Genomic DNA, 25,760 nt, shown 5'->3' with positions numbered 1-25,760 from the left:
TTAACTCTGTATTTGGCTCTGTGTTTCTTATTAATAAGACTGTTTAGAAATTCATCTACACCTCCCTCAATAATCATTAAATTCTAATAGTTCCTCAGGAATGAATGGTGCCTTATGAGTGCCACCCCATCCATGAAGGAATGTTGAATGTTAAATCTTGTGCAGATTTTGTGTAGTTATGCATAATTGTGTAGTTTTGTGTAGTTATGTATAATTATGTGTGTTCATCGCTGAAAGGGACGTGTCCTATCTGGAGCCAGTTTTGTTTCACAGCATCTCTCCCCCGTCCTGCAGCTCTTACATTCTTTCCTCCATCTTCCATGATGTTCTGTGGACTCTGGAGCTATGATGTAGACATCCCATTTACTGCTGAGCACGCAACAAGCATTGAGCAGGTCTAAGTAAGTTCTTCATTAACCTTTCTCCATTGTAGAGGGAGGACATCTCTGCCCAAGGGTGAGATCTGCCCTATGCTGTGGTATAAACATAAATATTTAGAAGGCAGTTTGAAAACAGGACAAAGGTTTTTGTTTACCAAGACAACTAGTGATCAATTACCAAAGACTTATAGATCATATAACATATATTTTAAATTTGTGAAAATTCATTTTCTGGGGTGCCTATACACACCATTGTTTGACTTTGGACTTTTTAATAATTTTGCATTTAAATTCTGTTCAGCCTCTGTCATTCTAACACTGTCTATACTTAAGTCATTATTTTTAATCTCTGAGACCTTTCTCTGTGTTCTTTTCAGACAGCTCTGGCTGATGAAGAGAGGGTGACCATGGATTGGACAGGCCACATCTTTTATAACTATTACCTGAAAGAAGCCACTGGTTCAAAAAAAAATCTAAAAAGTAAGCACAGATGTTATCTACTGCTGCATAGCAAACCACCTTAACCCTTGCTGGTGTTCATCAACAGCACTGAAATCTGACCGGAGGGCAGCTGAATCCTATGGCCCAGACTCCCAGAGGCTACAGGCATTGCCAGGCTTAGCTCACGGGCCTACTCCATAGTGTCAGCAGAATTCAGTTCCGCCAAGGCTGTTGAACTGAAGACTTTAATTCCTTGCTAATCATTGTCCGAGGCAGTCTTAAGACCCCTGTCAGGAGCTGCCTACCTCAGCAGGCTCTCAGGCTTGAGAAGCTTCATGATCAGAGAGGACTAAGAATTTACCTTGCAGCTGTCTTTGCAAGGCATGTGTGGGTTTTTCTTAGAATGGGTATTTATTTGTAGTACTTTAACAGAAGACAGTTGGAACTTTTGGCCTCCAGATGACTTCTGAGCACTACTGGATGATAGAAAGTAAAAGAACTCTGCTCAGCGGAGGGACAAGTCACATAAAGTTGTCCCACAGGTGACTTTTAAGGCGGGAAGATGAAAAGCAGTGTGCAAGTGCACAGGCAGCAATAGACAAAAGACACAGTCACAGTCCCTCCCCAGGTCACAGAAATACTCCTGCTGTTGTGCCTGGAGGGATCTTGATTCTGCAGGACATCATCCTGCTACTGTATTAGTGACGTTATGAACAAGAGATTGGAAGAGGTCTACATGCCTAGCACATGCCAGAGGACTATCAGTCCTGTAAGGATTCACCAGTGCAGTGAATTCAGTAACACCCATCCCCTGTGTAACTTTAGAAATGTTTTGAGGCCCTTTAGAGAATCCATTGAAATGATAGAATAAACCCTCACACTTCATGACCTGTGAGAAGAGCACAGTCCTTGGTCAGCTGCAGCAGATTTCAGAGAACGCATGCTTTCAGCTGAGAATACCCTTCTGTCTCATGTATTGGGTTGACTAGGAAAGCCTGGAGTAAAATGGCCAGGAGTTAGGGAGGTGGCTCCGCGGGTAAAGCCTGAAAAATGTGAGGACCTGAGTCTGGATTCCCCAGAACCCATGTAAAGTCAGCCCCTACCATCTCAGTGCTCCTGCCGTGGGGAGATGGAGACAAGAGACTCTCGGGTCAGCTAGCTTGACTTACGCATCATTTACACAGTGGTAAACACAGGAGTCCTTGACTCACACTTGGTAGAAGATAAGAACCCCAGCACCCATGTTCTAGGCACAGGGAGAAGAGTAGAATGTGGAGCTGAACCCTTTGCAGAGTCCTTTTGTGTGTGTATGTTCATATGTAAGACACAAGTCTCTTCTGGACAGTCCCCTGATGGTCCACGGTCAGGCAGTCAGTGGTTAGATCAGTGGTTCTCAATTTCCAGAATGCTGTGACCCTTTAATACAGTTCCTCATGTTGGGGTGACCCCAACCATAAAATTATTTTTGTTGCTACTTCATAACTGTAATTTTGCTACTGTTATGAATCATAATGTAAATATCTAATAGGGAACCCTCAAAGGGGCTGTGACCCAGAGGTTGAAAACCACTGGGTTAGAGCCTTTCTTTGTGGGAAATCTTAGAAACTAGACATCTTTATTGTGGGTCTCCTACTGGATTTTCCAGTGAGCCTCTGGGCATTTTTCAGTGGCTACCCACAGCACCAGGGCATATGCAGATCTCTTATTAGATATTTACAGTACGATTCATAACAGTAGCAAAATTACAGTTATGAAGAGACTTATGTGCCACAAGCTGGGTATTGTCAGATCTACCAAGACAAGCCAGATATGCTCATGTGTCTTTGAAGCAGTATTCATTTGTTTACACAGCAAGTTCACTGCTTACCACTTATGCAAACTAGCAAGTTAACCAGCCAGTGTAGTTTTGCAAGCCTTAAGTTTACCTTTACTTTAATGCACAGAAATTACTTTGAACATTAGTTATTTTCAGTTTGTTGAAACTCGTTTATCATTTTTTTCTTTTAAACCTCTTGTATATCTAAAAAAAATTTTCAACGATTTATTTATTATGCATATAGTGTTCTGACTGCATGTATGCCTGCATGCTGGAAGAGGACACTAGATTTCATTATATATGGTTGTGAGCCACCATGTGGTTGTCAGGAATTGAACTCAGGACCTCTGGAAGAGCAGCCAGTGCTCTTAACCTCTGAGTCATCTCTCTAGCCCCTAAAAATTATTTTAAAACTCCTATATAATACTGGTTCTATAGCTTTGTTCCTTAGGTATTGATTTTGGAGGTTTGTTTTAATATTAAAATATATCATCTCCCATCCCTTTCCTCCATCCAACCCCTTCCATATTCTCCCCTCCCCCCCCCACTCTCTCTCAAATGTTTTTTTTTAACTTTCATTGTTATTGTTACATATATGTATGTCTTAGCCAGTGGTTCTACTGCTGTGAAGAGACACCAGGACCATGGCAACTCTTATAAAAGAAAGCATTTAATTGAGGCTTGCTTACAGTTTCAGAGGTTTAGTCTATTATCTTCATGGCAGGGAGCATGGCAGCATGCAGGCAGACATGGTAGCTGAGAATTCTACATCAGGATCCCCAGGCAGCAGGAGAGAGACTCTGGGCTTGGCATGGCCTTCTCAAACCTCAAATTGCTCCCCCACTGATGCATTTCCTCCAACAAGGCCACACCTCCTAATCTCTTTCAAGTAGTACCACTCCCTAATGACTAAACATTCAAATCTATGAGCCTATGGGGGCCATTCCTATTCAAACCACTACATTGTATAAATACATAAATATGTAAATACAAGCTGCTGAGCCCAGTTAATGTTACTTGTGTGTTTATGATTTCAGGGCTGACCACTTAGTTATTGAATAACCAATTATGGGGCTCATTACTGGGAACTTTACTTCTGCTCTGGGCCTTCCTTAGTTGCCTGTGGTTCTTTGACTAGGGGTAGGCCCTGTGAAATTTCCTCCTTCCACACTAGGGTGTCTATTTTTGTTGTCCTTGTTCAGATATTGTTTAGGCAGCCATAATGTTGGGGTATCATGGGTGAAACTTGCCTGTCATTTCTAGGGAACACAGTCTCATGGCAGCTTTCCTGGATCTCTGGCTCTTACAATCTTTCTTCCCCTTCTTCCATGGCTTTCCCTGAGCCTTGAGTGCAGGATTTGTATTGTATCCATTGTGGCTAGGCTCTTTACGATGAGTTGTTCTCTGCATTCTGACCAGCTGTGGCTTTCTATAATGGTCTCCTTTTGTTGCAAAGAGAAGTTTCTTTGACAAGAGTTGAAAGCTTATCCTATCTGTGGGCATAAGGAAGCATTTGGAATGCACTTAGGAATTATGCTAGTTTAGTCTCAAGTAGTTCAGTAGGTTTCCAGTACCAGACATGATTTCCCACCTACTGAGCAGAACTTAGATCCAATTAGAGAATTATTGGATACTGCCAAAATGTGAATGCCATTAATGCACCTCTAGGATATCTTGCCACCAATAATCCTTCCTAGTTGTGATGCCTATGAACTACATGTTGATTTTAAATCCAGCCTAAATTTATTTTATACGCAATATGATTTTTCCAGCATAATAGTAAAATTTCTATCACTTTACCATTCCCTTCCTCGATGCTGTGAAATACCAGCTTCATGATATTCTGATTTCTCAGAGACATATGGATCTGTTTATAGACTCTCTACTATGCACAACTGAATGTCTATACTAATGTAATCTATTGTGACTTTGTATTGGGTATTGATACCTACCTAGTACACTGTATTTTCTCGATGTTATTCTCTTGGCATCTGTGTTACATTAGTGGAAGTGTATTGTTGTGCCACTTCTTTTCTAATCCATTCTCATTTTATCCAGTTTCATGAACAGGTAAAGTTTTGTAAAACCATAGCCTATAGGCTGGGTATAGTGGCACATACCTTAATGCCAGCACTTTGGAGGAAGAAGCAAGTAAATCTCTGAGTTCCAAGTCTACATAATTATTTCCAAGCCAGTCAGTCTACAGAGTGAGATCCTGTCTCAAAAACAAGACAATCAAATATATAGGCTATGTAATGTCAAAGAGACTGATATTTATATAATCTATCCATTCATTCAGATTTAATTGAATACATTTGTATTTGTGTGTGCTGTCTCAATACAATTTGATCACATGAGAGGAATCAAGTGTCTGCCACCACGTTAAGATAAAGAATAGTTCTATCAGCATAACGAGCCCCATCTTATACTTTTATAACCAATTGTTCATCCCCTTCTGATCCACATACCCAAACACCTGTCAACTATTAAACTGTCTTCTACTCTAAAATTATGCCATTTCACAAATATCAGGAGGACCATGCAGTATGCAAGCATTGGAGCTGACCATTTTACTCAGCATATTTCCCCATGAATTCATTCAATTTGTATATATCAATGATTTCTTACGTTTTATTGCTGAATAGTAGTCCACAGTGTAAACATATCATAGTTCCTTAAACTAGCCATCCCTTGAAGACATTTGCGCTTTATCCATACTTGGACAGCGTTTTGGGCTATCACTTTATTTTAGCCATGCTGCTGGCCATGTGGTGGTATCTCACTGTGGTTATACTGGTGGATAATGCTGTGAAAGAGACAGCAAATCCTCCTTTCTTTTCCATATTTTTCCAGGTTGTTGCATTTCATCCACTTGAAAATTTGGTAGTTATTTTTGCTTTTGTTTGCTTGCCAGCTTGAGAGTTCAATACTATAGAAGCCCTAATCCATCATGAGTGTATGCTTGTACACCTTTCCTCCTAGACTGTTTTTCCATCTTCAGGAATATATATATATATCTCCAAATTCTTATTCTTATTTTGCTTTTGGGCCGTGTCTTTAACAAAAAAGGAGGGGAATCTCTCAAAAGATTTTCTCCTCTTTCTTTTAAAGCTTTTATATTAGCCTTCTGTTTCATTTTAAATACACGACCATTTCTTTTCTGAGTTAGTTTTGTTTGGCTTTGGCATGTTCAACTGCCCTACAATATTTACTGAAAAGATCCTCTACAAATTGCCTCTGCGTTTTTGCACAAAGTTCGTTGAACACATCGGTGTGGCATTCTGTGCTGTGTTCTTGTATGCGTTTGTGTGCCCGTCCCTTTGAAACTGGTGTACCTTAGCACTTGACAGTCTGGTCTTATACGTATTGTGGTGAACGTACATACATGTAGATATTTCATTTTCTGTGCCCACGATCAAGTGCAGTGATTCTTTCCACTTCATTCTTTGTAGTAAAAACAGCTTTCCCTTTTCTAGTGTGTGTTTTCTATAAAATCTATAGAAAGCCTTACTGAGATTTTCTGAGACTGTATTCAACTGCTGGGTCAATTTAGGGAACAGTAACATCTTTCTTATGTTGAATCTTACTTTTCTTGATCTATCCTTATTTTTAATACATTTTAATTTAAATATAACAGCATTATCTTCCCACTTTGTGGTGATGCATTATTATGAAAATATCTCTTGCATTCTAAGAGACTGGAAGCTCTACTGGCCCTCATAGCCAGAGTTAATAATCACCTTGAGGTCACTTGAAACTTACATGTGATATCCTATTGTGTACTCAGGCTGTTTGTTTAAGCTGCCTTTAAGAGAACAATGGAACAGCCAACCTTACTTGCCTTCCATTTCCCATGTAATCAACTTCTACAACCTAATCTAATGCATAGCTGTAATCTTGTTATGTATTAGTCCATGCTCCCCACTTAAGATCAATTCATGTGTGTTTATATATGTGTTATGTTAATCATTTGCTAAAAGCAGAAATACAGCTTGAAATAAACCTTATAAAATGAATATTCACCATAACTATTGAATACAATATACAGATATTGTTTGATAAATAATGATGTTTGTAATGCTATTTATTATTAGGGTCAGTTGGAGTCAGTGACTTAATCCTTGTAAAACTCTGTTGTAGATTTTCTTCTGTAAAGTGTCCTTTATTCCTTCCCCATGTGACACTTTCTATGTTGTTCAATAAAATAGAGAGTAAAGCCTTAATAATATGTTATGGACAGACACAGAGACACACACAGATATACAGACATAGACACAGGGACACGTTCACAAAACAGCATGTGACAGGCACAAATTCAGACTCACAGAACAGATAGGCAGGATGGTTAGAAGACCCAGGTAGAGCAAAGTAGAGAATTCAAATGTGGGCTCACTTTTGGTCAGGGGACACCAAGGAGATGTGCATTATTGATTGCTGTTCTTAATTTGACACCAACACATTATTGGTGATTCTGAGCTTATCATTAGTGCATTTAAACAGGCACACCCCTCCCCTTTTGCCCTGTAGTCCCTCCTAGGTACCTTCCCTCCAACCCTCCCATTCCCCCACCCCCCTACTCCCCCACGCTCTCATGTTAATAGCCTCTTTTTATTATTGATATATATGCACAAATATATAAATACATCCTGCAGAGTCTGTTTTTATTTTCTGTGTGTATGTGGTTTTTAGGGCTGACCATGTGGTATTATATAACCAATAAGAGGGCTCATCCCTGGGAAAGGCTAATTTGCCTTCTCTTTTCAGTCATCAGTTGCCTATAAGTCTTTGTCTAGAGGTAGAGCCTGGATGAAATTTTCCCCTTTCCTCATTAGCATGCCTCTTGATACTGCCATTCCACCCACTATTCTGAGATATTCCCTGAACCATAGATGCAGAAGCTGTGATGTAGATGTATCCTTTGGGGTAGAGATTCCCATGATCTGTTGATCTCTGCATTGTGGCCAGTTGCAGTTTTCTGTGACGGTCTCTACTGTAAAGAGAAGCTTCTCTGATGAGGGTAGGTATAGTCATTTGTGGGCACAAGAATGAGATTTAGAATACAATGAGGAATTATTCTGTTCTAGCAAAATGATGGTAGTGTATTCTTCTCTAAGGTCTATGATCTCACTAACCCAGAGAAGTTGGCTAGATTTCTACTGCCAGACATGATTTCCCTCCTGTTGAGTGGGCCTTAACTCCAGTTAGCCAGCTTGTGGTTGTCACCAATATGTGAGTGCCACTTAGTGCACCTTTATAGATGCTTTGACATGTGGGTCATTGTCCTGGTCCATAGATGTTGCAGTTTGCTAGAGCTATTAATTCGGTCTTTCAGCTTGCATAGTGTTTTCTAGCATCGTGGAAGCTAGACTACAGGAAGGAGGCTTACAGGAGAGATGCAGCTTGAATCGTCAGAGTACTGTGTACCAAGTGTGTCGTGTCTTAGGCACCAGAAGCGTCCATCAGCCTCTGAGAGGCATTCAAGGGCTACATAAATAGTCTGTGGTTTGAGGAGTCTCTTGCACTGACCAACCCTTCAGAAGGCTGTTTCTTGTGCCTGGTAGTGGACTTCATCTTAGTCTGCGGTTTCTATGGCTCACTGTGAGCCTAGTTGTCATAACGTCCCTTAGAGATGCACATACACTGACAAGGTCTATATTTCTACATATTTATATCTTTGATTTTGTTCCATGAATTTTTGTGATATTGACATCTTATACATGTTATATCAAATTAACATGTAGACATTTAATTGTTAGAATAACTGAAATGTTATAATAGTTTAAATTTAGTTTCCATGTATTTATTGCTATTACACAGAAACACAGTTGATTTTGTATTTTGATCTTGTTTCCTGAGATCTTGCTGAATTCTTTTATTCCATCTGAGAGGATTTGAGTATTTTTAAAATATTTTTATTAGTATAAAGTAGTTGTACATGCTTCCATGCTTCATTCTACCATTTCCATGCTTGTGTATAATGTACTTTGATCATATCTACCCTCTCTTGTCTTCTCTTGTCCCATTCCTACTTCTACTGATTGCAAAGGGCCAGGCTTTGTGCTTGACTCATACTGAAGGAGAATGGAAGACCCCTCCAATTAACACTAAGAGACAGCTTCTTCTCTGTGTCACATATGTCTTTCTTGGGTACAATAGCTATATAGATGAAGAATTCTTTTATAAAGACATAAATAACTACGTGTTAACCTACCACAAACCTGTATTCGTTATACAGAACAAGTTTAATCATGACATTGTCAAACACATTTGGACTGTATTCACCCTCATTGCTCTTCTTTTCCTCCCAATCCTCCTGACCTCCCTCCTTTTCCCAGCTGGTTCCCCTCCTACTTTCTCATCCTTTTTAGTGTATGGGGTGACGTGGTGAATTGCATTAGAGTTGTTTACATGAACATGGATGCTGGGTTGTTTATATCCAGGAACACGGGCCTCTTACAGCTGGCTAGACCACTGAGGAAAATGTCCCTTCTTTCTGCAGCAACTGTTAACTAACTGCCTATATATTTGTGGGGAGGTGTGAGGCCTCTTGAGCCCCTCTCCTTTCCATGAGAAGATGTTGACAGACCCAACTTGTTCAGATCATCTGTAGGTAGTCCCAGCTGATGTGAGTTTAAGAGTGCAATGGCCATGCCATGTCCGGAAGTCAGCATTCCCCCACTTCCACAAAATGCCACACTTACATTCTCTCTGTCCCTCTCTTCTGTGACCCCCTAGAGAGGGCAATATGGATACCTATTACAGAAGAGCCCTCAGTGGTCACTTATTGACATCACTTTGGCTAGTTATGAATTTCTTCAGTTACCATTTTCCACTGAAGAAGAAGCCTCTCTGACCACAGCTGACAGCAGTACTAATCTATAGACATAAACATAAATATTTATTTAGAAGACAGTTTGATAGGCACATCATGTCCATTTAGCAGAACAAGAGCAGTAGCTTCCCCCAGGGTCCTATGATCTCCCAGCACTGGGCTTTTAACTAGATTTACAGCCCCTCCTGAGGAACAGGCCCCAAGGAGTGATTGGTTACCCCCTTAACAGTATATACTGTTGCCTGACCAATTGGTAGTGTGTGAAATTTCCTCCCAGAAGGCTGCATAGCACCTTCTGGCACTAAGACAGCTAAGCAGCAGGGACGGAACTTCCAGGGCAGGTCCAGCTTGATTTTTCCGTGTCCTTATACCACAGCATGTGTATCTTCAGCAATAGCTTTGCCATCCAGTAAGTACATTCCAGTAAGCAAACAGTGGGAATACCTGTATTTTTTTTGGGGGGGGGCGTGTCACAGGAGCCTCTCTGACCAAAAGCTCATGTAGGGGTAGCTTAACTATGTTCTGGAATTTTTATAATTAATAACCTATGACTTCTAGAGCAGCTCTGTCTCTCTCTCCCTTCTCCCTCCCTCCCTCCCTCCCTCCCACCATGCATATTCATGTGTGAGCACAGACGCACCCATGTCACAGTGAGTCTGGGGATGTCAGAGGACAAACTCTGATGTTGAGCCCTTTGCCTTCCACCTTCTGTGAGACAGAATCATTCTTTACTGCTGTGTATACCAGGTTAGCTGGACAATGATCATCTAGGAATTTTCACTTCCCCTACCATTGTTGGAGCTCGAGGATTAACGATGCATGCTTTTATGTGCTTTTTTAAAACCCAGCTTTACGTGGGCTCAAGGATCAGAAACTAGCTCTTCATGCTTGGTCAGCCAGCACTTTACCCACCAAACCATCTCTCCAGTCCAAACTCTTTTAAGAAAAAATTTAACATCATTCCTTAGACGTTTTCCTATATCCTTAGTTCATATAGGCCCTTGTAGACAAATGTTTACTGTCCCAACCACCTGGTGCCAAATAGCCAACTCAGAGGCTGAATATTACTATAAATGCTCAGTCGATATATCAGGCTTGTTACTAGCTAACTCTTACATTCAAATTAACCCATTTCTATTTATCTATGTATTGCCATGTGGCTCGTGGCTTTACCTGTTCTCTAGCATGTCTTGCTTCCTCTGTGTCTGGCTGGTATCTCTCCTGACTCTGCTGCCCTCCTTCTTCCCATCATTATCAGTTTAGCTTTCCTAACTTCATGCCCAGCTACCAGCCTGTCAGCTCTTATTAAGCAATGAGAGTAATACATATTCACAGTGTAGAAAAGGATGGTTCCACAGCAGGCCCTTCCCCAACACTTTACACTCTACCATCTCCTGGCCTTGCATCTGCACTTCAACACTTCCAAAGCCCTTACTCCCCACTCTACTTCCTTATCACATTTGTTCTGCTCGCTCTCCTTCCACTTCAAGCCTCTCTTCCTCCTCTCATTGACCACTTTCTAGTTTCCTGGATTCTATTCATGCTCTTTCATCAACTCACACATTTAAAAATTCAAGGGCAAGATCTGTATATGAGAAGGACATGTGTCATTTGTCTTTCTGAGCCTGAATTACCAAGCATCCATTTCTCTGCAAATTTCTTGATTTTATTTTTGTTTGAATGTAAATAGAATTTCATTTAGTATAGGTAACACATTTTCACTATTCACTCATCAGTTGAGGGGCATTTAGGTTGATTCCATTTCCTTTCTGTTGTGAATAGAGTAGCAAAGAACATGGATATATAAGTATTTACATAGTAGGATACAATTCTTTGGGCATATGCCTAGGAGTATTATATCTAGGTCAATATAATAGTTCTATTTTTAGGTTTTAAAAATGTTTACAATTTATTATTCTAATTTATGTGTTTGGGTGCTTTATTTGTATGTATACTTGTGTATAAATGTATGTATGTGTGTATATAGTGGCCACAAAGACCAGAAAAGGGTGTTGGATCCCCTGGAACTGGAGTTATAGACAGTTGTGAGCCACCATGTGAGTGCTGGGAATCAAACCTGAATCCTTGGAAAGAGCAGCCAATGCTCTTAACTACTGAGCCATCCCTGTCACTCCCTATTTTTACTTTTTGAGAAATTTCCATACTGGGTACACCAGTTTACACTCCCAGCAATAAGAATTTCCCTTTCTCCATATTGTCACCAACTGTCATTGTCCTTTGTCTTCTAGATGATAGCTATTGTAACTCTCACAGTAGTTTTAATTTGCATTTATCTGATGGGTAAGAATGTTGAACATTTTATAAATATTTATGCTCTGTTCCATTTCTTGTGAGAACTCTTCAGTTCCTTAGCCCACTTTTTGATTGGGCTATTGCTTTTCTTGTTATTCACTTTTTGAGTTCTTTCTTTATTCTGAATTAATCCTTATTGGATGTATTTCTGGGAAAGGTTTCTCTCCCATTCTGAAAGATGTCTTTTTACTCATTTAACAGTTTTTTTTCTTTTTTGCAGTATAGAAAACATTTAATTCATGAGGTCCCATTTGTTGACTGTGGGCCTTATTTCCTGAATGAGTAGGGTTCTACTTACAAAATCCTTGCCTATGCCTATGTCTTGAAGTATTTTCCCTCTTTTTTTCCTCCAGCAGATTCAGAGTTCTAGGTCTCACATTGAGGTTTTTGGTCTATTGAGAGTTGATTTTTGTTCAGGGTGAGAGATAAGGACCTATGCTCATTCTTCTACATGTAGACACCAGTTTCCCCGCACGATTTGTTGAAGATGTCTTTTCTTCGATGTGAATGTGATGGTTAGCATTGTCAACTGGACAGGATCTGAACTCACCTAGGAGTTAAGCCTCCAGGCAGACCTATAAAGGATTACTTAGCTTCGGGCCATGCCTATGAGGGATTGTCTCAATTAAGTTAAACATGTGGAAAGACCCATCTTAACTTGGAGTGAGACCATTTCCTGAACTGTACAAAATGGGGAAAGCTGAGTACTAACTAGCATGCACTCCTTGCTTTCTGCTTCCCAGTTATGGATGCAATGTAACCAGCTGCTTCAAGCTTCTGCCCTCTTGATTTCTCCATCATAAGGATCTACACCTTTAAACTGTAAGCCAGGAACGCCCGCGCCCCCCCCCCCCAAAAAAAAAAACCCTCAACATCACAAAAGCCAACTGTTTCTCCCTGAAGGTGCTTTTGTCATGGCATTTTACCACAGTGATAGGAAAAGAAACTATGGCAATGGATTTGGGGCATCTTTGCTGAAAAGCAGGTGTCTGTGGCTGCATGGACTTACATCAGTACCCTCTATACAAAGTATAAGCATGTGTACCTTGAAATTAGTTATGGTGATACTTTGTGAATTATTCTTTTTCCTTAGGATTTCTTTGTCTATCTCCAGTCTTTTGTGCTTTCATATGAATTAAGATTGTTTCCCATTTCTATAAAGAATATCATTGGAACTGTGATTGAGATTGCATTAAATATGTGAACAGCTTTTGGTTAGATGGCCATTTTCATTCCATTAGTTCTTCTGGGTTATGAGTGTAACAATTCTGCACATCTTCTAGTGTCTGCCTCAGTCTCCTTCTTTGGGGTTTTTATTGCAGAGATCTTTCGCTCTCTTGATTAGGTTTATTTCAAAGTATTTTAATTTTTCAGGCTATCAGATTGTTTCTTTGATTTTTCTCAATATGTTTATTATTGGTATATAGGAAGGCTGCTGATTTTTGTGTGTTAATTTTTATTCCAAGACAGAGTTTCTCTGTGTAGCTCTGGAGCCTGTGCTGGAACTTGCTCTGTAGACCAAGCTGGCCTCAGACTCACAGAGTTCCACCTGCCTCTGCCTCCTAAGTGCTGGGGTTAAAGGTGTGCACCATTACTGCCTGACTTTTGTGTGTTAATTTTGTATCCTTCCACTCTGTTTCAGTTCTGAGAGTTTTCTGTTTCAGACTTTACAGTCTTCCAGGCGTAGAATAGTATCATCAGCAAGGATGCTGTCCCTAATGTCTTCTTTCCTATTCATATCCCTTTTATTTCCTTCTCTTGTGCTAGCTAAGACTTCAAGCACAGTATTGAACAGGAGTGGGGAGAGGGAAGCCTTTTGTTCCTGGTCTTAGTGGAAATGCTTTGAGTTATTTCTCACTTTACCATGATGTTAGCTGTAAGTTAGTCTTATATAGTCTTGGCAAGCTTGAGATATGTTTACTTCCTTCTTTCCTACTCTTACTGGGGGCTTTCATCATGAAAGGGACAGTGGGCTTTGTCCAAGGCCTTCTCTCCATTTATTAAAATGCTCATGTGATTTTTGCCCTTGAATTCATTTCTATGATGTATTACATTTATTGATTTGCAGAGGTTGAACCTCCCTGCATCTTTGGAATAAAGCCAACTTGAACAAAGTGAATGATATTTTGTATGTGTTCTTGAACTCAGTTTACAAGCACTTTATTTAGAATTTTTGCATATGTGTCTATCAGGTAATTTGGTTTCTAATTTCCTTTATACTTGTGTATTTATCTTGTTTGAGCATCAGTGTAATGATGGATTTGTGAAAATGAATTTGGACATGTTCTTTCCTCTCTATGTTATGAAATACCCTGAGTAGGATTGGCATTAGGTCTTCTTCAGAGGTCTGGTGGATTGAAGAGATCTGGAAGTTTTTTAGTTGGGAATTGTTTTCAATCTCACTGTTATAGGTATGCTTCAATTATGTATATCGTCTTGTTTTAACTTTAGTAGGTCATGTGCATCTATAAATGTATCCATTTCATTTAGATTTTTCAATTTATTGAAATATAAGGTTTTTCTGTTGTTGTTTGGTTTGGGGTTTTTTGAGACAGGGTCTCACCATGTAGCCCTGACTGGCTTGTAACTTACTGTACAGACCAGACCAGGCTGGCCTCCAATTCACAGAGATCTGCCTGTCTGTGCCTCTTGAGTGCTGGGTTAAAGACATGCACCACTGTACCCAACTTGAAATATTAGTTTGTGCATGTTTAGGATTTTCTACATTTCATTTATTGCTATCTTTTCATCTCTAATTTTATTAATTTAGGTCCTTTTCTTTCTTTTTCTTAGTTTGACTAAGGGTTTGTTGAGCTTATATTTTCAAAAGAAATAACTCTTTCTTTCATTGGTTCTTTACATTGTTGTATTTTTGTTTCTGTTTCATTTATTTCTTCTGTAATTGTGATTATTTTTTTCTGTTACTGCTTTTGGGTTTTGTTTGTTCTTGTCTTCTCAAGGCTCTATGGTATTCATCAAGTCATTCATTTGCGATCTCTCAAAAAATCTGTTTCTCAGATATTAAAATAGTGACAGTCACTTGTTTCCTAGGCCAAATTTGCTTGCAAAACTACTTGTACCCATTCTTTTCTCCTAAGATAGTGTCTATTTTGATAGTGAGGTGTGCTTTTGGGATGCAGTAAATAGACGGATCATATATTTTAATCCACTCTGTAATTCTGTGTCTTTTAGATGGAAAATTAAGACCAATAGTAATCAGAATTGTTATAGAAAGCTTCCCTGGTTTGCCTCCCTGTCGCTGTGGTAAATACTAACCAAAAGTAACTTGGTGGAGGAAATGGTTTACCTGGTTTGCAGGTTACTTCCAGTCCATCATCAAGGAAAGCCAAATCAGGATGCATGAGGCGGAAACAATGGAGGAATGCCACTTACAGGCTCCTTCCACTGACCTGCTCTGCTAGTTTTCTTATGTAGCCCAGTTCCACCGGCCTACATCCTGCATCAATTAACAATTAAGAAAATGCCCCCACAGTCATGGTCACAGACCATCTGATGGAGGCAATTCTTTGGTTTGCTTTTTTTTTCCCAATGTGACTCTAGGTTTGTGTCAAGTTGACAGCTGAAACTAACTGTGACATAGGTATTTATTAATTTCTGTCATTTTGTGATTTAGTAGTGTTATATATTTTCTAATCCTTGTTTGCTTAACTAGTGTTTTAACATTGACTTTCTTCTCTGTAGCTTCTTAAACTCTTGAATATTTTAATTATTTTCTTCAGTCCATATAATTCATTATGCTATCCTTTGCACAGCTTGCTTAATGGTCAGAAATTCCTTTAGCCTGCTCTATCATGGGGAGTTTTTCTTTCTCTTTCAAGAATGGCTGATAGTTTTGCTAGATATAGTAGTCTGAATTGAAAATTGTGGTCTTTAAAATTTTCCCTTTTTTTGAAATTTTTTTTTATTAAGTAATTTTTTATTTGTTTTACATACCAACCACAGATCACCCTCTCTTCCCTCCTCCCACCCCTCCAACCTCCCCCCTGCCAATCCCACCCCCCATTCCCTCCTCCAACAAGGTAAAGCCTCCCATGGGGAGTCAGCAAAGCCTGGTACATTCAGTAGAGGCAGGACCAAGCCCTTCCCCCTGCCTCAAGGCTGTGCAAGGTATCCCACCATAGGTAGTAGGCTCCAAAATGCCAGCTCATGCACCAGGGATGGATCCTGATCTCACTGCCAGGGGGCCCCTCAAGCAGATCAAGCTACACAACTGTCTAGATTATGCAGAGGGCCTAGTCCAGTTCCATGGAGGCTCCACAGCTGTTCCACTAGTTTGACTTGGTTGTCTCTGTAGGTTTCCCCATCATGATCTTGATGTAGGGCACCAAACTTTTAACACATCCATTCCTTAAGTAACTTTTCCATGCAGAGAAGATGAGAAGGTCAACTACCTTACAAAAAGTCTGCCAGCTGATGCCAGCTGGATATGTTAGGTGTCGTAGAGCTTCTATTCAGTATTAACAAGCAGCACATTTACTTTTCGTTGTGGAATAATCTTTTTGTACGCTGTGAAGATGTGTTTCTTTCATTGGTTTTATAAAGAGGTAAATGGCCAATAGCTAGGCAGGAAGAGGTTAGGCAGGACTTGCAGATAGGGGGAGAGAACTGGGATAAAGAAGGGCAGAGTCACTAGAAGACACAGGGAAAAGCAAGAGGAACATGTAGTATTGAGAAAAGGTACCAAGCCATGTTGTAGAACTTAGATAGGAAATATGGTTTAATTTAAGTTGTAAGAGTGAGTTAGTATCAAACCTAAGCTATTGGCCAAGCATTTATAATTAATAATAAGTCTCTTGTGTGATTATTTGAGAGCTGACAGGTGGACAGAAAATGCTGCCTACATGCTTTTTGTGTGAATTCAGGCATTTGTAAGAACAGAAAATTCTTTTTCCACTTATTCTGTTACTTAGTATTATTTGCCTTCTTTCACTGATCAAATATTGCAGGATTTTATAAAATGTTTCCTTTTTTTAACATTTAAGCCACAAATGCAGCTTTTGATGTCATTCCTTAAAACAGCGTCCCCATGAGTGTTCTAAAGTAAAGAATTTAACATACAACTTAGGAGTGGTACAGAAGTGGGGCTGACGCTGGAGCATCTTAAGGGCTTGGGCACAGGGAACTGAGGAACACAGAGAAGGGGCTGTTTAGACCATGGTGTTGTCACAGCTTAGCTTTCCAAGTCACGGGCAAGTACCTCCCATTGGTGCCACCAAACTCTGGCTGAAAACTGTCTAGGAAACATGATTTCTGCTTTAGAGGTGAGAGATGAGTAGAGACAATGGAGCACAGGCAACTACATGATGAAGAGGGAACTGTGTTTCTCCAAGATGCTACTGCTTATTTTTTTTTTTTTTTTTTTTTTTTTTTTTGGTTTTTCGAGACAAGGTTTCTCTGTGTAGCTTTGCGCCTTTCCTGGGACTCACTTGGTAGCCCAGGCTGGCCTCGAACTCACAGAGATCCGCCTGCCTCTGCCTCCCGAGTGCTGGGATTAAAGGCGTGCGCCACCACCGCCCGGCTACTGCTTATTTTAACTGATAACTGCGCAGCAAACCAGAAGTCACAAATGATATTTGATGTGTTGCCCAGTTCAGAATAAGGTGTTGTCTTTCTTGAAGATATTTCTGTATTTCATTTTAATGTGTGTATATATGTATATGTGGGTACATATGTATGTATAGGGGGGGTTAGAGGTCAACCTCAAGCATCACCCTTGGGAATTCTGTGTATTTTCTTCAAGGCAGGGTCTCTCATTGGTCTGGAGCCCTTCAGTTAAGCTGGCTTAGCTGGCCAGCAAGCTCTGGAGATCCTCCTGTCTCCACCTCTCTGGGCTAGGATTGCAGGGGTGCACTTCACACCTGGCATTTTACAGGAATTTGGGGCTTGAACTCAGGGTCTCATTTTGGGGCACTTTACTGATAGCGATCTCCCCATAATCAGATTTTAGACATGTGTCCCTTATAGCACTCCACCCTTCATACTTAATGCCTAGGTGATGGAGGCCAGGCAAAGGCGATTTTCTGAGTGACATATTGTGTCCTTTGAAGGAAATTAATTAAGGTTGCTGCTTTGGGTTTTAAAATGTAGTTGGTGTGTGAATCATGAAAAATAAATCTGTGGAGTATATTTGTTCTAAAAGTGAAAAGAGGTTACAATACGAATTTGAAAACAACATTTGAGTCTCTAAACTATGTGAAATAATCTAGCTCATGAAGGCATATGGCAGTTGTCAAAGTTAATAAAAAGAAGAAAAGACCCCCACATGCTTTGGTTAAGAAATTTGGCATCTGAATCCCAAATCTACAGGATTTCTAGAAGAGATTAAGGGGAGCCTTTTGGTTTAGAAAAATCCCTGGAGAGGAGAGAGGCTGGAAGCATGTGCATAGGTCACGGCAGAGAAAGCTGTTGAGGTCTGCTTGGAGAAGCTGGAGGATGTAAGCTAAGAGAAGCAGCCTGAGACCAGGCACTGTGGAAAGCCAGGTGGAAATGTCATCAAGCTAGTCATAGAAGAGATGTTCTCTGTATAATTCCTTCTTAGGGGTATCAATATAGGTACTCCTTCTTCGTAGTCAGTTCTTCTTTGGACCAAAGCCCATGAGCTCTTATGTGCCCCTCTTTATCCTTGGGAGTACTCCCTTCTCCTCGGTGGTGTGGAGCTGTGCTATCTCCAGGTGGCAACTCACAACTCTGCAGGTAAGAGAGGAGTAGGGGGAACCGACCCTTCTCAGCACTGACAGCAGGGTACTGCACTTTGATGCTCTAAGCCCCACGTACCAGGACCAGATGTGCTCAGAGCTTGGGTTGCTTTGACAAAACCTGACAATTTAACTCCTAGCGTCCCCAGAGTGGCTCCAGAATATTGTAAAACATTGATTTATTTGTAACTGCAGTGTTTCAAAGATTTTATTTCTCCTTGTGTTTTTGGTCACTATTAGAAGAGATGATTATAAGTTTCTCCTTATGATCTTTCTGGTACTATAGATTCATGAACCACTTAACTGAAATTCACATTGGTAACTCCTCCCCAGTTCAGAGCATTTCCTTCTACCCCTTACTATGTTGTATTAGCTCCCCTTTCCTGTGACAACAGAAGACCAGTTGTCTCCCAGAGATATTGCAAGGATTTGGGATATAATACTTGAAAATTGTTAGTCTGCCGTATATAAGAGTCTACTCCCTTCCTTCTGTGCATGCAATTTACTTGGGAGTGGGAGGGATGGCTACCACTTGAACTATGAACTAGGCAGTGCATAAATCAGCTTAATTCCTCAAACAGCACTATAAGAAAAAGTATTCTCAGTTGTTAGCATGCCCGCAACCCTACAACAAAAATGTAGGCAAGGCAACCTCAGGACTTGGAAACCCTTTGCTCATATGCAGTTCTGACTTAAATTCTTCAAACCAAATATGAAATTCCACAGACCTCAGACCATCTTTGGATCTCTCAGGGGATGAGGTCCTGTGGGAGATTCTTGAGTTTACATTTATCTTCAAGACCATAGTGCTACATTGGCAAGCCCTAAAGCTTGTGAGGGACTCTAAGAGGCATCCCTGGTTAGCACACAGCAGAGAGTGGACCTACGTTTCTCATAAGAGTATCTAGACTGTCTAGATTTTGTTTCCCATAATGAGAATAAACTAATGGACAAGAAATATTTTAAAGAATATGCCAAGATTGATACACAAATTCATAACCAATTTGCCCTGACCGTTGTAACTTTAATTGATGTTTTCATACTGACAAAACCCTCTTGCTTCCTATTTACTTCTTCAAGTATTAGTGAGTCTGGTCCCACCTCCTAGGGTTCTATGACTTCCAAATCGATACTTTCTTTTAAATTGATACTCATGTTTTGGTATCTCAGGCTCTAAAATCATTGAGTTAAAGGCACTGCTGTGCCTCTAGATGTGTGGGTAAGTGGAAAGCTTTTGAATGTAGGTGTCTGGACTCTGTTCAGTGATCCAAACATCACTGCAAGGGTAGCTTTATGATCTGTCTAGAAACCATAATGCTTGGAAACGTCCTGTCCAAATCACTGTGATTGATCCTAGAGTTCGAAGAGGGCCACAGATAGCATACTGATTTATGCACATGTATTCCTTAAAATGCCTTAGTCAGTGAAAATCAGCTCACATATAACTCAGCCTTGATTTTACAGTGGAAACTAAGTGTGAACATTTGCTTATGAATTATTTGTCCCTTTCTTTAACAGTATGATGTGCTGTGTGAGCTTTTGCCTCATAAATGCATCTTTGGCATTTGCTTATAATACTGCTGAGATTTCTGAAAGTTTTGTACTTATATCTCAGGAAGTTGAACTGCCCTGAGCTTGTAATCTCTTGAAAGAGTCCCCATCAAGAAGCTTGGGCCTGCAGCAGTCGGTGAAATCGATCAGCCTGTGCATTAGGGAGCACCTGTCAATTGAGCACATCCCTCCATTAAAGGGATCACCCCTGTGGAGCTGTAGAAATTTCTTTGGTTTAAGAACATTAAAAACAGTTTCCATCAAGAAAGAAAAAAAAAATTCATTTCTTTTTCCTCTTGAAAAGTGCCCTTAACTCTTACTTTGGGTTTTTAACATATTTCCTAAAATGAGAAAGACTCAAGAAATGATTTGATGAATTTCCCACATAGGACTCACACCAGTACTATCAATATGTAACTTACTATTTAATATATAGAGAGACAGAGAGAGGCAGCCAGACAGGCAGACAGAGGCAGACAGACAGACAGATGGAAACAAAGAGACAGACAGACAGAGACAAAGAGACAGACAGGCAGAGCCAGAGCCCCCATACCTACATTTTCAGTCAATGGACTATAGAGCCAGAGGAGCTGATGGCAGAGTTTTAGTCTAAAAGCTGGTGATGTTTCACTTTGTGTCTGAAGGCAGCAGACAGATGTGCCAGTGCAAGAGCCTCAGGTAGGGGGAGTCCCCTCTTAAATCACCATTTTTGCTCTATTCACATGTTTTATTGATTGGACAGGCCCATTAGGAGGGCAATCTGCTTTACCCGGTCTACTAATTCAAATGTAAGTCTCATCTAGAAGTAGCCACACAGACAGCCCAGGCTAATGTTTAGGTCCTTATTTGATGGCCCACTCAAGTGGATACATAGAATTAACCATTCAAATGTTCTGATACTAATAATATTCAATCCAACTTCGAGTTCAATCTGTTTTGGGTAAGCCCCATGAGAACATGGGTACTTTTTAGAAATTTTAAATCTTCATTGTTGATTCAGTAGCTCCATCAAAATACCCTTTACAGGATGGAAAGATAGTTGAGTGGTTAAGAGCAGTTGCTGCCCTTTCAGAGCACCCAAGTTCAAGTCCCAGCACCTACATGGTCTAGGGGACTTGATGCTATCTTCTGGCCTCTACAGGTAATGCATGCATATATGCATGCAGGCAAAACACTCATTCATACACACTAAAATCTTAAAACACCTTTTACATGTGTTTTACTCATGGTTTTAAAATAAAACCTTGGCTAGGAATATCCATTTATCATCTGTCTGTCTATCATCTATCTGCCTGCCTACATGTCTCCCTGGATTTAGGTTCTGGATATTGACAAAGAAAGATAAAAGTAGCCCCTGTCATCTGAGAGCTGCTTGGTATGTACTGTCACAGGCCTTGGAGTTGCTAGAAGCTGGCCTTGATGTCTTCCTTTCAAACAAACAACTTCACAGGATACCAGGATCAAAGAAGACTACTCTGTGACTACTGTAAAATAAAACAGGGCCCCTCTCTAATCTTATCTTTGAACATAGATGGTAATATAGGTATTTTGCCAACTTATTTCATTCCTATAAACAGCTATAAGGCAGAGATGTAAACTTTCACTTGGCCCCATAGTAAAAAAAAATGATCCAAATGATAAAAATGGTCCCAGCATATCTCCATCCTCACTACCATGTGTGACTGCTGCATTCTCTTCCAGGTACCTGCCTCACTCCAGCCTTCTCTCTTTATGCATAACAGTTATTGAGACACCCAGTCATGAGTGCCATGTTTCTTTCAGCATTAATTCCAGAGCACACCCCTGCTTCCTGAAGCATCTACTGGATACCATAGCAAGTTCTTTCTAGTAAGTCCGGTTCAAATGTCCTGTGGTTCTCTGTTGTGTGCATTTTTTTCTCACTCCAATGAGTCATGTCTCAATTCATTTAACTCTAGTGTGTTCCCAGTAACCCTTGACAAAAATGAACCTTTGCTGAGACTCAGCTGAGACCTTCTTTGCCTGCACTAGGACCCTCAAATCAGTATTTATGTGCACATCTGAACTCCCTCTCCTCTGCTCTTTATCTGCCCTTATCAGAGTGAGAAATTCACACTATCCAGGAACTCTGATACTTCTGTGAAGGCCTCTTGAATTGGGTTCATTTTGTTTTCCTATAAGTAGGGTTCTTTGGGTGTTGTTATCTGATATAATTTAAAATTTTCATTGAGAACATTATTTTCTACACATGGTGCTTTTGCCTGACCATTTGCCACGGTTTGAAGAATCAAGTTTGGGATGGCACACTAGTAAAGGGTTTGAAAGTTCTGAGGTTATGATTTTACCAGTTTAGCCTTTGGGAACTGCAGTACATGCCAATCCCTAAAGCTTGGGAATGACTAAGCAACAGCCCTGTCTAGCACACAACTGAAAGTGGGCTACCCTTTTCCTTAGGAACTTCTCGATCTTGTCTTTGTGTTCTTGAGAATGTATGCCTTTGTTTTGTTTTGTCTCTGGTCCTATATATTGTTGTCTGGTCCCTTTGGCAAATTTTGGAAACAAAGTTATAGACATGCCATCCGTCTAGGTAGGACCATTTAGTCCTTGTGGAATCACCTCAATCTAAAGTGCCCTTCTTCCAGGCCAGCTTCTGCCCCTCCACCATGGTTCCTGAGCACAAAGCTATCTGTATACTAGTCTTATAGGGGAGATTTACAAGGGACTGTGTGGACCTGCAGGGATCGTTTTGTAAGCTTTGGACATGAACACAATTGTCCATTTAACATAGCTGTATGGAAAAGGTAAAGAAATCTTGGAGAGAAATGTTCCCTTCTTACCTAAAAGACAAGGCCACTTTACCTGACAGGAGCTGTCCTCTTCCTTGTGTCTATCCCTCAAGGATTAGTAACTAATGTCTTTTTAATTGTGGGCCTTCATAACATGTTTTTGTTCTACTTGCTTTTTCTCTTTCCTATAAACTTTGAAGAATTACCTAAAACCATTCATTTTCACACACGGTAAAAATATCTAATACAAGCCGGGCGGTGGTGGCGCACGCCTTTAATCCCAGCACTCGGGAGGCAGAGCCAGGTGGATCTCTGTGAGTTCGAGGCCAGCCTGGGCTACCAAGTGAGTTCCAGGAAAAGGCGCAAAGCTACACAGAGAAACCCTGTCTCGAAAAACCAAAAAAAAAAAAAAAAAAAAAAAATATCTAATACAGATAAATAGCAATAGGTTGGGTTTATTTTCATAAGTTCTGGAAGTAGTCTTTTACACAACAGTCTTTATATATACTTATCTATAGTTTTAAAAACTATAAGTAAGGAAAGTTCTGAATTTCAAGATAAAAGATTTTTGGCATGATTTTAAAATTACCACATGGAAATACTATTAGTATAATATTTTGATTTGTTCAAAAGTGGGGTTAAATTTCTCCTACTTTAAATCATCCTAACCTGTTTTATGAATTAAATGAATTACCATTTCTTTCATAGCTTCTCTAGAATTAAAAGGTATTTGTATGTGTATATATTAAATTAAATATAATCAGTGTCCATTTTAAATGTTTATTTATTAAAATTTATGACATTTAAAGTAAAAAATGCAGTGACAGCTAAATTGTACATTCCAGACCCTTTATTTAATTTAGATTATGTGAGGATGATCACGTCTATTTAGAAAGTATCTTTAAATACCTCACCGGTCACTGAGTATGTTTAGATGAGATATCAGACAAACAAAACTATTAAAAGTAATTTGACTCTTATTGTATTATTATTATTTATTATGTGTATGATAGGGGTGCACATGTGCCTCTCCATGCACATGTGGAGGCCAAAGAACAACTTTGTTGAGTTGGTTCTCTCCTTTCATCTTTATGCAGGTTTCAGGGATCAAACTCATGACACCAGTCTTGCACTACAAGAAGCTTTGTCCACTCTACCATCTTAAAATAACAGTAAATTAAAATAGAAATATCTTTGGACAATATAATAAAGCACTTAACACAATACTTGTATGAAACAAGGCTTGCAGATCAATATAAGATAAGATAGACTAGACTTCCCTCAATTTCCCAAACTTCAGGTAAGTTGATGTGAGACTTTGCCTACTTGATTAGTATTTCAAACCTACTTTGGGTAAATAACACAAGTTAAACACACTGACATGATTATCTTTCAGCCATTGATCACTTTCAAATGATTAGGACAATCATTGTGAATTCAAAGATTTTCTAGAATTTAATATTCACAAATATTTCCTTTCATTCATAGAGGGTGTATTTTAAGAGTGCTTACTGATAAGAATCAGAGCTATCAATTGCAGTTCAGTTGACATGTTTTTCCTCCATGAAGACTGTGTGTGTGTGTGTGTGTGTGTGTGTGTGTGTGTGTGTGTGTGTGTGTGTGCAGTTAGGAGTCAGAATTACCACTATGCGAGGTTGAAATCTGTGTATAGCAAGGGGAGAAGGTTAGAATGATCTAAGGATAATGAATGAGAATGGAAGAATCTGGTTAGCTCAGCTGAGCAAGCCAAGAAGCAATGACCCTACAGTAGCAATATGCACAGCTACCTACAATTCAAATTTTGGCTTCCAGTAACAGCGCTTCTTAAAACACTGACTGAACTAAGAACTGTCGCAAAGAAATACATGAGATGTGCCTCAAACACTATGTAGGACCAGAAAGGAAAGAGAAAACTGGCAGTATGTGCTTGTAATCTCAGCACTCAGGAGGCTGAGGCAGAAAGATTGGGAGTCTGATGCCAGGCTAACTATATAGCCAGCTTGGGGTACGTGACTAGATGCTGTGTCAATCGATCAACCACCCCATCTAGTAGCACTCAATTGTAACCCATGTATAAAGTAAATATTTATAAGCCCACATAGTCATAAATATAAGAGATGAAGAAAACACGTGAATGGGGGTGAATAGACATCTCTGAATGAATTGCAAATAACCTCCGTACATGTTGTGTTGATGGAATTTGCCTTGAGATGGGGTAAGAGTGAAGCTTCACCCTTGCACTTTTCCTCCCCAGAACTCCAAAGCCCCTGCTGAAACACGGGGGAACCATTAAGCAGAGAGTAGTGGCAAGACATCTGGAAGCCCTCAAAACTACGGTGGTGACTGGAAACAAGCCACAGCTGTCATACCCAAGAACAGATGACAGTGACATAATAATGAATGCATGTCGTCTAGGTGGGATTCTGGGACAGCAAGAGGACATTGGGGGCTCAGAGTGTAGTGCTGCTATTTTGTGCTTATCTGGCATGTGCAAGCTCTGGGGTCCAGTCCTCGGCACTGATAGGGGGTGCGATATTAGGTATTAAGTAAGGAAATTTGAGAGACTTAAATTAGTTGATAATAATTTAGTAATAAATTAGTTAATAATAATGGAGTAATACTGATTCATTGATTCTAACAGCTGCTTTGCACCTCCAATCCAAAGCCCTGTTTCCTTGAAAGTTGGACGCTGGAATAAGCACCTTGGCTGGCACCCTCACTGAGTGGAGAGTGCTCTTCCTCACTGCAGCACGTGTTCTACTGTGAGTGTGTTCCTCTCCGTCTCTGTCTGAGGGCACAACCGTGATCCAATACAATGGCCATTGCCCATCCATGTGCTGATATTGACGAGCTTCAGATGTGCATTTCCTCGGTGTAATTCTTCGTTTTACTTTGTACTTTAGAATTTGTTTTAAAATTCTTATTTCATGCCCTCCCCTCTCCCGA

The 25,760-nt window shown here is 40.1% G+C and overlaps 1 long non-coding RNA gene across 1 annotated transcript; it reads left to right on the top strand.

Annotated features, from left to right (window-relative positions):
• Positions 1 to 754: 754 nt before the first annotated feature.
• Positions 755 to 25,760, top strand: LOC128097781 (uncharacterized). Its single transcript, XR_008213989.1, has 4 exons — positions 755 to 860; positions 21,751 to 21,897; positions 23,912 to 24,114; positions 25,069 to 25,760. It is a non-coding gene; the product is annotated as an uncharacterized LOC128097781 (long non-coding RNA).

Source organism: Peromyscus californicus, unplaced genomic scaffold (genome assembly GCF_007827085.1).
Source record: "Peromyscus californicus insignis strain IS unplaced genomic scaffold, ASM782708v3 Scaffold_5__1_contigs__length_169319896, whole genome shotgun sequence".
In the NCBI taxonomy this organism is placed as follows: Eukaryota; Metazoa; Chordata; class Mammalia; order Rodentia; family Cricetidae; genus Peromyscus; species Peromyscus californicus.
The sequence above is the reverse complement of the archived record's forward strand: the minus strand, read 5'-3'. Positions and strand labels throughout refer to the sequence as shown.